The following is a 15,113-nucleotide window of genomic DNA, read 5'->3' on the forward strand; positions in this document are numbered from 1 at the left end:
TAGACTTCAAAGGTAGCTGGGATGATCATCTGCCGCTTAATGAGTTCGCATATAATAATAGTTACCACTCCAGTATCGAAATGGCTCCGTACAAGGCTTTGTATGGGCACAGGTGCAGATCTCCTATAGGGTGGTTTGATGTTGGAGAATCTGGGTTACATGAACCATACCTGGTTCAACAAGCCATAGAAAAAGTAAAGCTGATCCGGGATCGACTATTAACAGCTCAGAGACGTCAGAAGTCATATTTTGACGTGCGGCGATGAGATTTATAGTTCGGGGTTGATGACTGGGTATTCTTAAATGTGTCACCTATGAAGGGTGTGATGAGGTTTGGCAAGAAAAAAAAACTTAGCCCACGATATATTAGGCCTTATAGGATCATTCAGAGAGCGAGCCAAGAAGCTTATGAGTTAGAATTGCCCTCGGAATTGGAGTCTATCCATCTGGTTTTCCATGTATCTATGTTACGGAAGTGCATTGGCGATCCTACCCGAGTGGTGCCCACGAGTGAATGTACAGATTACAGAAGACTTATTATACGAGATAATTCTGGTTGCCATTCTATACCGACAAATCTGTAAGCTACGGAATAAGGAGGTAGCCTCCATGAAAATACTTTGGGGAAACAACAATGTGTAAGAAATGACTTGGGAGGCCGAGGAAGACATGAAGTCTAGATATCCCTACTTATTTTCTCCTCCAGAAAATTGTTTGACTGATACGTCAAAACCTCAAGTTACGTTTACAGATTTTTATGTTAGTTATTGTTATTGATCGTGTGAGGCCGTTATTGTTATTGATGATTATTATCCTATGTGGCATTAAATTATTGAATTTCTACAGGAAGAGTTGGTAGTAGCGTTGTTACAAAGGCGACTCTGCCAAGGTTATATAGATCCCGGAGAGTTAAACATTTGAGGACGAATGTTTCTAAGGGGGAGGGATGTTACAACTCGCATTTTCGTACATTAAAAGTTTGGTCTTCAGTTAATTGATGTAGACTCGGGGATGAGATTATATTGAGGTTAACGCATGTCACACCTCCTTTTTACCTGCGCCCGCGTAAATGGGCGTAAAAGGAGTTTTTCCAATTAAAGGACAATCGAAACGAGATTTATTTATTTAATTCAGAGTCGCCACTTGGGAGATTTATGGTGTCCCAAGTCACCGGTTGAATCCCGAATCGAGGAAAAGATTGACTCTGTATTACAGTCCGTGAACCAGAAATCCGGGTAAGGAACTATGTTAACCCGGGAGAAGGTGTTAGGCATTCCCGAGTTCCGTGGTTCTAGCACGGTCGCTCAACTGTCATATTCGGCTTATCTATCTGATTTTAATACATGTTGAACCTATGTGCAAATTTTAACTTAAACCCCTTTTATCTATTTTTTAAGGAAAATTGCAACGTCATTAAAGCAAGTCTTGAACCACGTCACATAAATGCACCCGTGGTTTTTGACATATTTTAACATCGTTAAGATTTGGATTTGGGTCACATAAATACGCACCCGAGTTTAGGAAGGTAACATTATTAAAATACGCGCCTACAGAGACTAGCGCGTTATTACTTTGGGAAAAAACCGTGAAATTCGTTAAACGGCCCGTCCCAAAATCTAAGTATTTTTATATATACATTTAATGAGGGCCCCGTAGTTTATTTGTTTGTTTAGCGAGGCTCGTCTCATTTTTATTATTCAAAAGGCAAAAATAAAAGCTATGGTGATTTTCCTATTTTTACTTGTCTCTAATAATAAAAATAAAACCTAACTAATTATTATCTTTTAATAAATACTACATCTGGATCTGCAAACTCCAAACAGTCTACGTGAAGGAATCATAATCCAGGCCCAGCTCAAACTGGACCAATCGCAGACATGAGTCCAGGCCCCAAACGGATATGCATGTCAGACCCAGGCCTGGGCCATTTATTTCGGCCCTGGAGCTTACACTTTATGCAAAAGGGTTGTCGAGCCCTAGCCGTTAAATTAAACAACGCTTCAGTTCAATGTGCACAAGTGTTCACTGAAAGTTTTAAACCATCAAGTTTAGTGAACTAGCTCAACGAAATGAATAATTATTCTGATTCTATACCCCAGCCCTTATGCAAACCAAAATTACCAACTCGAGTTGATGTATCTATCAGATTTAAAGTCGTTGTTCATGCTAGGAATTAGCGCGGACAATCATGAAAAATCTTAACTTATTGAGGTGATTAGATATTATACCATGTTATTCATACAATTAGTCATGTCTAATTTTATACCCATTTGTGATCCCAACACCCTAAATATGGAAGCTATAGCAATTGGCTATTACGATCCAGATTCACCTTCACATTAACATCAAAATTAACTAAATTAACTATAGCAAATCCGAATAGCTCATACAGTCCAATACAGATTCTTGGTCATATAATCAATAATCCACAGTCTCTCTAGTTTAATTACAAGACAAGTTTCAGAAATTACTAATGCGTATTTGAAATCTATAACTACAAGCTATACTAATAGTGAAATACAGAAGCAAATTCATATGGTAGCAGTGCCTAGTCATTTGATTTCATAATCATTCAGATACATCGAATGAAACTTCAAGGCATTAGAGACAACAAGGTACCTGGAAATATAATCGAGTAGAAGGAGGAGTTAGCAACAGAAGAGCAAACAACAGCAACCAGGAATTCAAACAACAACCATCACATTTCAAGACCATTTTTACCCAGAATCAACTCGACCACAGCCCAGAACAAGTTGCAAAACCAATAGCAACAACAAATATCAAACGAACAGACTTAACAGAGTTTGAATTAAACCAAAACTTAATCAGTAGACTACTGAACCACTTCAGCAATGAGAATCACTGTCCAGAATTTGACTTACACCTATGAATGCAATGAAACAATATATTTTTGGTTTTCTGTTCTTAAACTCTCCAGAACTCTAAAAAAACTGAATGCCTTAGCTTTTTAAAATGCTGTCTGAGACTGCCTCTTCAAAGAACTCTCAAAAACTCTCTCCCCGGTCTTTTTTTCTAAGGTCTGCCCTGTATTTTATACCTTAAGACAGACCCCTTTTCTAGCCTGTTTTAACACTTAAATCATTAAGAAATGTGTTTCTTCCATCATATTCCCTGACAGCCACTACTAAGTGTCTAATTTCATTGTTTAATTCAAAGGTGTATGGGCCCTGCTATATTTTAATCGATTCCTTTTAAGCCTCCACATACCATTATGTTTTGTTTCCCACTAACTATTAAACAAATGTCTATTTAATGGTACATTAGTACTTAGTGGACAGAACACTCAAACTACCCATTTCTTCAAGTTTTCAATTCCCAAATTACCCCCATGGAACCCCTGTGATTACTTCTTTCAGCTATAACCAATTCTTAAGAAAGAAACCTAATCACTGATTAACTAAAGCTGAATTTAAACACAAGTTCAATTCCCCCGGACCCCAAACTTAAATAGAACCACAGTCAGATTCAAACCACTAAACTCACACAATAATTGAACTTTGATCAGAACGAACAGTATTGCAACAAAGATGAAGGGTTTAAGGATTCAGGGAATAGACTAACACAATTCTACACTAAACCTAAATACGAGCAGATGAAACTGTAAACACATTTGAATGAACAACTAAATTCATATGCCAAGTCACGTCACAGAGTAAGGGACCAAACATCACATAAAAATGAAACAATTTGCCGTAACAGCAAACGACTTGACCAGAACTACTGAACTACAATTAAACCGAATTAATCGATGAAACTATTTAACCATATGTTAATCAACAGAAGAAAACTGGACCAAGAAAAAGGTCCGAAACAGGAGGAAGAACTACTTGACATAAATGACGAACTAATCAGTCAGAAATAAAACAACAACAAAAGAAAAAGGAAAACAAAATAAATACCTCGAAATTTCAGACCAAACCCAATCCGTTTCAGTCTGAACTTCGTCTTGAAACTTTGAAGCCAAAACAGACCTTAATCGAGTGTTCTCGACTGAGAACACTCGACTAAAGTCGGTCAAAACCTCAAATTTTTAAGTCCATACACAGTCTGAAGTTTGGTTCTTTTAGGGTTTGCCTTTGATTTGAAATTCGAAAGGCTCTAACAAGATTCAGACAGAACTGGGGTGGGATTTGGGACGAGGGTAGCTAGGTGGTTCAATGGTGTAACTTTGGGACTGTTTGGGTAGATTTAGGGTTTTGCTCGAATATTCAATTGAAGATTCGAAACAAACCAGGATGATTCGAGGTAAAAGGGGTAGGGATTTGTGTTGAGGGTGGTTAGAAAGTTCAGAGGTGTGAATTTGAGGGTCATCGGTCCTCAGGCCGCCAGGTTTTCAGGCGAAGGGAACGAGGGCGGCTAGGGTTTGGTGGGTCGTTTGGTTCGTCTCTGAAAGAGATGACTGGGGGGTATGGCTTAGGGGGCATGGGGTGAGGTTTTTAGGAATAGATAGTGGGATGGGGATTTGATCTTGGCCGTTTGATCATTCACGATCAACGGCCTTGATCACTTCACTAAGGAGGAACGATGTCGTTTGGTTTAAACTGGGGATTGGGTCGATCCGGGGACAAGGGGGTCGGGTAATGAAAATGGCTATGGTCCGTTGGATAAAATTAAATCGACGGCCCTAATCAAAGTATGTCCAAACGATGTCGTTTGGTTCTGGTAGGGGCGGACCGGTTGGGGAACGAGTTTTGGGTTGATTTGGGGCGGGTATTGGGCCTGGATATGGGGGTGACATTGGACCTGAACTTTTCCTTTTTAAAACGGGCCCAGTCCGATTTTTACTCTTCTTCTCTTGTTTCTTGTTTTTCCTTTTATTTTCTTTTAATTCCTAATTACCAAAATTCTAAAATAAATTGTAAAGCCAAAATTAACTTAGAAAAATACTAATTAGCCCTCAATGATAATTATCACACACAATTAAATACCAACTAAAATAAAATCACACAATGGGAGGTTAAATGCTAAAAAAAATAAAAAATGCCAAGTACATATTTTTGTGATTTTCATTCTCGCAAATCCAAATATTGTTAATTAATTCCTCTTTGTAAAATTAAATCCTAAATGCACATGCAACACATATTTTATATTTTTTCTTAGTAAAAATAAACATGCACAAACAAATACAAATAAATCACAAGCAACACAAAACTATTTTATTTTGAATTTTTGGGAGTAGTTCTTGTACGGCAAAAATCACGTGCTCACAGCTGCCCCTCTTTGTCCGGAAACATGAAGAGTTTTCGTGCAAAGATAAAGTGAGCGGATACGAGCGATTTTTGCCCGTTCGGCTACTCCATGTGAAGCATATTTCTGAAAGAGAGTTGACCGAACCTCTGCTTCAAAGGTTTCCTACATATCCTTGGCTAAAAGGGAATCGGGTCAATATAGTTCGAAAAATTTTGGTAGCTAGGACTACCATGGAGTTGTGGTTTCACTGTTACTGCTGCTGCTGCTGATACTGCTTACTGAACTCCTTATTATACCTTGATAAAAAAAATAAAAAAATAAAGAAGTTATACTAAGCTATGGTCTATGAATTACAAAGATTTATTCTCAAACTTGGTCATGTGACTGTTGTTGCCTTGCTGCCATGCTATCTTGTTGCCTTGTGTTTCCTCTGAAGTTTTTTTACTTCTGATTTGACTTGTAGTCTTCTCTTGATTATCGAATTTGAATTGCTTATTTCCTTCTTGTGAGCTTCGAATTATTTTTTCTTCGAAGCTTGAATTGCCTTCTTCTGACTAGTGTTGGCTTCCTTCCAACTTCTGAACTTTACTTTATGCTGGGATCTTTGTTGCAACCCTCTGCTCTCCGGGCGGGCTCTTGACTTCTACAACGACTTAAAAAGATAATACCTCCATTCTCCAGGCGGGCTCCTGACTTCAATAAAACTTGAAAATATAACAACCTCCATTCTCCAGGCGGGCTCCTGACTTCAACAATTTCTTACAAATATAACACCTCCATTCTCCAGGCGGGCTCCTTACTTCGTCTACAACTTGAAATGATAACAACCTCCATTCTCCAGGCGGGCTCCTGGCTTCGACTACAACTTTAAAAATATAAAAACCTCCATTCTCCAGGCGGGCTCCTGACTTCAACTACTTAAAATATAATACCTCCATTCTCCAGGCGGGATCCTGACTTCAACAACTTCTTAAAAATATAACACCTCCATTCTCCAGGCGGGCTCCTGACTTCAACAACTTCTTAAAAATATAACACCTCCATTCTCCAGGCGGGCTCCTGACTTCAACAACTTCTTAAAAATATAACACCTCCATTCTCCAGGCGGGCTCCTGACTTCAACTACTTCTTAAAATATGCGCTTTATTGTCGTTGTTCCTTCCTGCCTCTTGAACCATTTTCCTTCCAACTTGAATTATCTTCTTTCAGAACTGCTTCCCTCAAAACTGGTGTTCCATTCCTCTGAAAACTGCTGGGGATAACACCGGTGTTTCATTCGAAAATATGTTATTTTCCTCCTTCAAAGACTACTTCCCTTAAAGTTGGTGTTTTCCTTCCGCTGGAACTACTTCTCTTAAGACTTATGTTATCTTCCTCCCGAAATTGCGTTCTTTAAAACTTGTTTTGTCTTCTTCTGACTACTGGGGATACCACTTTTCTCCAAACTTGTGTTATCTTCCTTCTTCCCCAAGTGGGTACCTGACTTCCAGAAAATTTTCAAAAATTTTCTGCCCCAGTTTGACAATCATTTCCTGTCCCTGCTTAAAACCAAAGAGATTTTGTTAGTTTAAAACGTGGGGATGCTCCTGCTGGGGACGGTTTTCCCTTTCGCTCTTTTCCATGTTCTGTGTTGTTTGACCATCTTACAACTTGGCTGATAACTTCCGACCTTCTTGATGATTCTGTATTCACCAACTTCTCCACCATTGTTTTCCACCTTCGCTCCATACTGTCCCCAAATACCTAGACCAATCCATCATTTGGTCTTACAACGACGTCTTTCTCGTCCTATCACGTTATCCTCTCCTGTCTTATCCCCATTTACCTTGCACCATGTTGGCAACTGGTAGTTGGCTTTGAAAATCCTTCTTTAAAAACAAACTACTGCTGACCAAAAAGAAATGGAAAATGATGACTTCGAAAGATAGAATAAGAAAAATCTTTCTGAACAATTGTTTGAAGAGAAAATAACTTATCTGAATGGTATAACCGATCCCAATGGTCATGTCGTACATTTTTGGATTAATCCACCCAGTCTGTTTACATCAATCAATCTTCCTGATATCCATACTTTGTATTTCAAAGGTCCCGCAACCCATCTTCTTTTTGACGAAACAACATCTTTATTCTGCTTGAGGTCTCGACGAATCCTTTCCATCAAGCTTATCTCGTTTGCCCCTTTTAATTCCTTGTCGCCATATAGTGCCCTTCGAGAGGTTTTCACTAATAAGACTCTCTCGTTTCTCTCGACTCCCATCGCCTTATGGTGCCTGTGAAGGTTTTCACCGATAAGACTCTCTCATTTTATTTCTCTCAACTTCCGTTGCCTTATGGTGCCTGTGAAGGTTTTCACCAATAAGACTCTCATTTTCATTAATTTCCCTGCTTGGACCGGAGTATTACCTTGATATGAATCACTCTATTTACTCGACTTGTCATCTCTCGAAAATTGATCAGAAGGTCTTTCTTTGGACCGTAATGTGGGCTTTTGGATGGGATTAAAAGGAAAGGGTATCAAAGGCTCAAAATAATTTGACATGGGTTTAAAATTACAACTTTTGGAATCACATTTCTTATTACAAATACAACATCTGCCCCAGTTTCTTGCTTGGGGATCTTTTGACTTTTATTTTACTATGACCGAGCCGTAAAACTGCCTACGTACCCTTAACAGGGATCAGGTCAAACGTAGTTCACACCTGAATTTTCTTGTTGTTATATTTTTTCACTTCTTTTCTTTTCTCTTTTTCTTTTCTTCCTTTTTCTCTCTTTTTCGTTACTGATTCCAAAAGAGGGGTATGAAAGAAAGAAATAAAGCTCAAAAAAGGAGAACAAAGGGTAAAGTGTTTAGATAGTAGAACAAATTGCCTTCCTCATTTCAATCTTCGAAATAATGCCAAATACAAACAATCAACAATTATACCAAAGAAATCATACATAATATCTTTTTACTATATCAGAATTGATAGCCATGTCTATGCATTTTCCTTCGATATCTGTTAAACATAAAGCACCATTGGACAATACTCTGGTTACAATGAATGGCCCTTGCCAATTCGGGGCGAACTTGCCTTTTGCCTCAGCCTGATGTGGAAGGATGCGTTTTAGCACTTGCTGGCCCACTTCAAACTTCCGGGGACACATCTTTTTGTTGTATGCTCTTGCCATTCTCTTTTGATATAACTGGCCATGACACACAGCTGCCAATCTTTTTTCATCAATCAAGTTCAACTGTTCCAGACGGGTTTTGACCCATTCATCATCATCAATCTCAGCCTCAGCGACAATCCGAAGGGACGGGATTTCAACTTTCGCAGGTATTACGGCTTCAGTTCCATATACCAACAAATAAGGAGTTGCCCCTACTGAAGTACGGATAGTAGTGCGATAACCCAGCAATGGAAATGGTAATTTTTCAGGCCATTGCCTAGAACCTTCTACAATTTTCCGAAGTATCTTCTTTATGTTTTTGTTGGCTGCCTCAACTGCTCCATTCGCCTTGGGACCGTCGAATTGTTCTCTTTTGATCCCCCGTGGCTTGCACTGGGTATATCCCTATTCTGATGTACTCCTTGATATCATGGAACCATGGTTCGCCATCAAATTCTTCTTCAATCATGTTGCAGTAAGCATACTGATCTCGTACTTGAATATGCAAAGGATTGACATAGGCTTTGTCCGGATAGTGCAGCATTGACGCTAGGGTAGCCAGAGCATCGACGACCTCATTATGGACCCTTGGAATATGCCTGAATTCCAATGATCTAAACCTTTGACAAAGATCATGCAAGCATTGTCGGTATGGTATGAGCTTCAGATCTCGCGTTTCCCATTCTCCTTGAATTTGATGTACCAGAAGGTCCGAGTCTCCCAAGACCAAGACTTCCTGGACATCCATGTCTGCTGCTAGCCTTAAACCCAAAATGCATGCTTCATATTCAGCCATATTGTTGGTGCAATAAAACCGAAGCTGAGCCGTAACAGGATAGTGATGCCCTGTTTCAGAAATAAGCACAGCTCCTATTCCGACTCCTTTCATGTTAGCAGCCCCATCAAAGAAAAGTTTCCAACCTGGCTTTCCGGCCTGTTCTAGTTCATCAATGTGCATCACCTCTTCATCGGGAAAATAAGTCCTTAGTGGCTCATACTCTTCATCGACCGGGTTCTCGGTCAAATGATCGGCCAATGCTTGGGCTTTCATCGCAGTCCGAGTCACATAGATTATGTCAAACTCTGTGAGCAAAATTTGCCATTTTGCAAGTCTTCCTGTCGGCATAGGCTTTTGAAAGATATACTTCAACGAATCCAAACGCGAAATGAGGTAGGTAGTGTAGGATGACAAGTAATGTTTCAATTTCTGTGCGACCTAAGTTAGGGCGCAACATGTCCTTTCTAGGTGAGTGTACTTAACCTCATAAGTTGTGAACTTTTTGCTAAGATAATAGATGGCTTGTTCTTTCCTGTCGGTGATGTCATGCTGCCCCAGTACACAACCAAATGAATTTTCCAAGACTGTCAAGTAGAGAATCAAAGGTCTCCCTAGTTCTGGCGGAACCAGAATAGGTGGGTTTGTCAAGTAACCTTTTATCTTGTCAAAAGCTTCTTGACACTCATCAGTCCACTTGATCACAACGTCCTTTCTCAACAACTTGAAAATAGGCTCACAAGTTGTCGTGAGCTGAGCAATAAACCTGCTGATGTAGTTCAGCCTTCCTAACAGACTCATCACTTCAGTCTTGTTCCTCGGAGGGGGCAAATGTTGTATGGATTTGATCTTTGATGGGTCCAACTTGATGGCTCGCCGACTGACTATGAATCCTAACAGCTTTCCGGATGGAACACCAAATGCACATTTGGCGGGGTTAAGCTTGAGGTTGTACCCGCGAAGCCTCTAGAAGAATTTTCTCAAATCCTCGACGTGGTCGGCCTGATGCTTTGATTTTATGATCATATCATCTACATATACCTCAATCTCCTTATGTATCATATCATGAAATACAGTAGTCATCACCCTCATATAAGTTGCCCCAGCATTCTTCAAACCAAATGGCATTACCCAGTAGCAATAAGTTCCCCATAGCGTGATGAACGCCGTCTTTTCTGGATCTTCTTCATCCATTAGAATCTGATGATACCTGACATAGCAATCCACAAAAGATCCAATCTCGCTCTTGGCACAATTATCAATCAAAATATGGATATTAGGTAGTGGGAAGTTATCCTTCGGACTTGCTTTGTTGAGATTGCGGTAATCGATGCATACTCTGATCTTGCCATCCTTCTTCGGTACAGGGATAACGTTAGCCAACCAAACAGGATATCGGGTGACCCGAATAACCTTTGCGTTCAACTGCTTGGTAACTTCTTCTTTAATTTTCACACTTATATCAGTTTTGAATTTCCTCAGCTTTTGCTTGACAGGGGGGGGGGGAACGCCGGATCAGTGGGCAATCTGTGGACCACTAAATCAGTGCTTAAACCCAGCATGTCGTCATATGACCATGCAAAAACATCTTTGTACTCGATGAGTGCTTTGATTAACTCCTCCTGAATTTTTGGCTCGAGGTGGACACTTATTTTAGTCTCTTGGACATTGTCTGTGTCCCCTAAATTGACGGCTTCTGTGTCATTCAGGTTGGGTTTGGGTTTTTCTTCGAAGTGAATTAACTCCTTACTAATATCTTCGAAGTCTTCACCCTCATCATCATATTCTAATTCGTAATCACAATCTACTTCTTGAACTAACATTTCGGGATCAGATTGATTTTTAAGACTGGGCTGAGGATTCCTTATGCATGCCATGTCATTAGAACTAGCGTAAAAAGAACTGTATAGAAAAGAAAACAAAACAAAAGGCAAACCATCAGGAATGATGAAGAAAGAGAAATTGTATTTCATTGATTGATAAAAGATAACAAGGTTTGCACACTCAAACAGACTGGAAAAAAAATGAAATCTGGATTGCATCCCTGGAATAATCCGTACAAACTTAAAGGAAAATCAAAGCAAACTACCAAGACTCCTTCCAAGTAGGGAGAGGAGTAGCCTTCCAATTATTAAGCTTTGTTTTTGGCCCAACAAATTGCACTTCTGCATTGCTAGAACCTTCTCCAATCTCCACCATGTTCACATTGTCGAACAACTTCTCAAATCTTTCAATCAACTCCTTGTCAGGATTAATCATAGGACTGGGAATTGCTGTCACTGAGCGACTCCTCGTACCGGACTGGACAAATGATCTGGAAAGATGTGGGACCGGCTTTGGAATGACCCATATCCTCTGTTTCAATTTCCTGGCTCTTTTTATGTTTGTGGCTGTGGGCTTGAATCCCAGACCAAATGTTCCCAAGTTTTCAGGAAGAGACACGGGCTGTATGATGCCTTGCAACGCTGATCACAAACCCTTTCCTGGTACAAAACCATTCTTCAACATTTCATACGCTACCATGACTGATGCGGCGTTTATCTTCGGACTTGGGATACACTTCCCTTATGGAACTTTTTCGACTGACGTTGCGTCAGAAACTTGGTAGATCCATGGTCCCTTGTCATCTTCCACTTCAATGAACGGCACAATGGTGTTGCTGTGAGCGCACAAATTATCTTCGCCGTGCACAACTATTTCCTGTCTGTCCCATTCAAACTTGACCATCTGATGGAGTGTTGATGGTACTGCTTTAGCGGTGTGAATCCACGGTCGCCCTAATAGCAAATTGTAGGAAACAACGATATCCAGCACTTGGAATTCCACTGTGAATTCTACCGGACCTATGGTCAGCTCCAATATTATGTCCCCGACTGAGTCTTTCCCTATGCCGTCAAATCCCCGCACACAGATACTGTTCTTATGGATTCTCTCCTCTTCTACTTTTAGCTTGCTTAGAGTTGAGAGAGGACAGATGTTTGCACTTGAACCATTGTCAACCAATACCTGGGTAACCACGGCGCCCTTGCATTTCACTGTCAGGTAAAGGGCTTTGTTATGCTCAGTACCCTCTACCGGCAATTCGTCATCAGAAAAAGTGACTCTATTTACTTCAAAACTCTTGTTGGCTATCTTTTCTAGATGGTTTACCGAGATCTTGTCGGGAACATGGGCCTCATTCAAGATTTTCATCAGTGATTGGTGGTGCTCATCTGAATGGATTAGCAATGAGAGTAATGAAATCTTAGCGGGTGTTTTCCTCAACTGTTCTACAATATAATAGTCATGCGCTTTCATTCTCCTAAGAAATTCCTCTGCCTCTTCTTTGGTTACAGGTTTTTTCACCGGCGTTGGATCGTTTTTAGTTCTTCTTAACTCCTCGGGAGTAAAACACCTTCCTGAGCGAGTCAAACCTTGTGCTTCACAAACTTCTTCCTTGATTTCTTTCCCTTTGTAAATCACCGTCACCCGTTTATAATTCCAAGGAACAGCCTTGCAGTTGATTACTGGAAGCTGAGTTACTGGTTTTATAATAATAGGCTCTGTGTGATCACCCTTCACGACCACAACTGGTTTACTTGCAACCCCTGGCACTACCATTTTAGCTTTCTCTGGTTTTACTGCAACAGTGCTTGACGACCCTCTCTCGGCTACCACAGCTGGATTATCATCTACCCCTCTTAACTAGGCCACTGATTTCCCACTGGTTACTTTTTCCTTTAAGCTGGTTTTGCTGGAACGGATCATCATTACTGTCTGTGAGGGCTTCCTAGGCTCCCCCTCTTTGTGTATCAACTCAATCATGTGTGTCTCATAGTGAGTTGGCAGTGGGTTCTGATTGATATTTGGTGCTCCTGGGGCTTTAACCTCGATCCAATGAGTATCGATAAGCTCTTGCACAGCTGTTTTTAATTTCCAACACTTCTCTGTATCATGCCCAGGGACCCCTGAACAGTACTCACAACTCATCGAGTGGTCAAGATTTCTAGGGGAGGATTTGGCATTTTGGGCTCAATTGGATTCAACATGCCCAATTGCCTCAATTTGTGGAAAAGACTGGTATATGATTCCCCCAATGGAGTGAAAGTCTTTTGCTTCTATGACCTCTCATTCTTGAGGGCTTGGTTTGGTCGAAAACCTATCTTGGTCGGAAACCTGTCTCGGGGGGATTTCTGTAGGCCCTTGGGGGTGGATATGTGTTTTGTGGAGCTGGGTATGGATTTTGTGGAGCCGGCGTACGCCACTGTGCGTGTGCCGGGGTTTGGGTATAGGTTTGTTCATGATGGACGGAAAAATGGGGATTTGGTGGTGAGTAGTAGTGCTGTGGAGGGCTATATGAAATGTGGGGGTAATTTTGGTGGTAGGGTCGTGATTGGCTATAGTAGGGTGACGGGCCTCTAGATCCAAACCAGGCTCCAGACTCAACAGTCGTGACATCTTCTTTCTTCTTTTTCCCAAGCACACCCCCAGTGCCGCTTTGAATGGCCTGGGTGGTTGCCTTGATCGCTGAATAACTCACGATATTGTTGGACTTAAGCCCCTCCTTGACCATGCCTCCCATTTTTACAACCTCATTAAAAGATTTGCCAATTGCAGACACCAGATGACCAAAGTAGGTCGGCTCCAAAGCTTGCAAAAAGTAATCAACCATCTCGCTCTCTTTCATTGGGGGATCTACCCTTGCTGCTTGCTCCCTCCACCGGAAACCATATTCTCTAAAGCTTTCACTGTGCTTCTTTTCCAGTTTGGTCAGGGACAGTCGGTCCGGAATAATCTCAAGATTATATTGAAAGTGACAAGCGAATGCTTGGGCCAAATCGTCCCATGTGTACCACCTGCTATGATCTTGTCTGGTGTACCATTCTAACGCCGATCCACTTAAACTTTGGCTGAAATACGCCATCAGTAATTCATCTCTTCCGCCTGCTCCCCTCATCTTGCTACAAAAACCTCTTAGATGAGCCACCGGATCACCGTGTCCTTTGTACAAGTCGAATTTGGGCATTTTGAACCCTGCCGATAGTTGTACATTTGGGAACAAACACAGGTCTTTGTAAGCTACACTCACCTGACCTCCTAACCCTCTCATATCCCTGAAGGATTGTTCTATGCTTTTCATTTTTGTGAACATCTCTTCCTGTTCAGGATTTCTGGCCGGTTTTTCTGCTTTCCCCGGTAGGTCAGAATGTGGATCATGTGGATAGGCTTCGGGCGCTTTGAAGGTAAGCTCCGGGGGATAATAATGGTTGTCCTGCGCTTGGAACACAGGTTCACTCGGGGATTTATAGAGTGCAGCTGGTGGAGATGCCACAAAGACAGGGGTGATTGGCGGAGGAGGGTATGGAATTGATTTTGGTGGCGGAGCTTGTGGCGTATGAGAAGTAGTGCCATGGTAGTGTTGATAAATAGGAAAACCTGGATTGGTGGCGGGATGATCCTGAGACTGAGATAATGGTGGGGTAAAAATCGGGTTGGCTGGGTAAGACGGTGGTGATTGCCCTTGGGACCAGGCCTGGTACATTTTGGCCATCTGTTGCTTAATTTTGAGCATCTCCTCTTTCATTTTATTGACGTCCAACTCCTCTACCTCAACACTAGTGTCGACATCCGGGATAGACATGATTTATGGTATTGGTCCCTTTGATCTGGTTTGGTAATGATAGTGTGCCAGTATCCTCTAAATAAACTAACTGCTTGAATTCTCTGGAAATCAACAAACTTGTTAGTTTGTTAGAGTTTAACACATATGCAATTACACGTTGGGATGCAATACACCTAGGCAATTAACCATTTCTATCATGCATTTGCTTCGGTTGCGTGCGTCATTCCGGCCTCTCACAATTGTGCCTCTTCTTTTAAACTTTATTCTATCCTTCTTTATTTTTCCTTTCCCTTTTAGTGGCGGTCGAATCCTATAGAGATTGCCTACGTATCACGTCCCCACATGAATCAGACCGTGCGTAGTTATGTCAGATAA

This window comes from Nicotiana tabacum, chromosome 1 (assembly GCF_000715075.1).
Source record: "Nicotiana tabacum cultivar K326 chromosome 1, ASM71507v2, whole genome shotgun sequence".
Classification (NCBI taxonomy): domain Eukaryota; kingdom Viridiplantae; phylum Streptophyta; class Magnoliopsida; order Solanales; family Solanaceae; genus Nicotiana; species Nicotiana tabacum.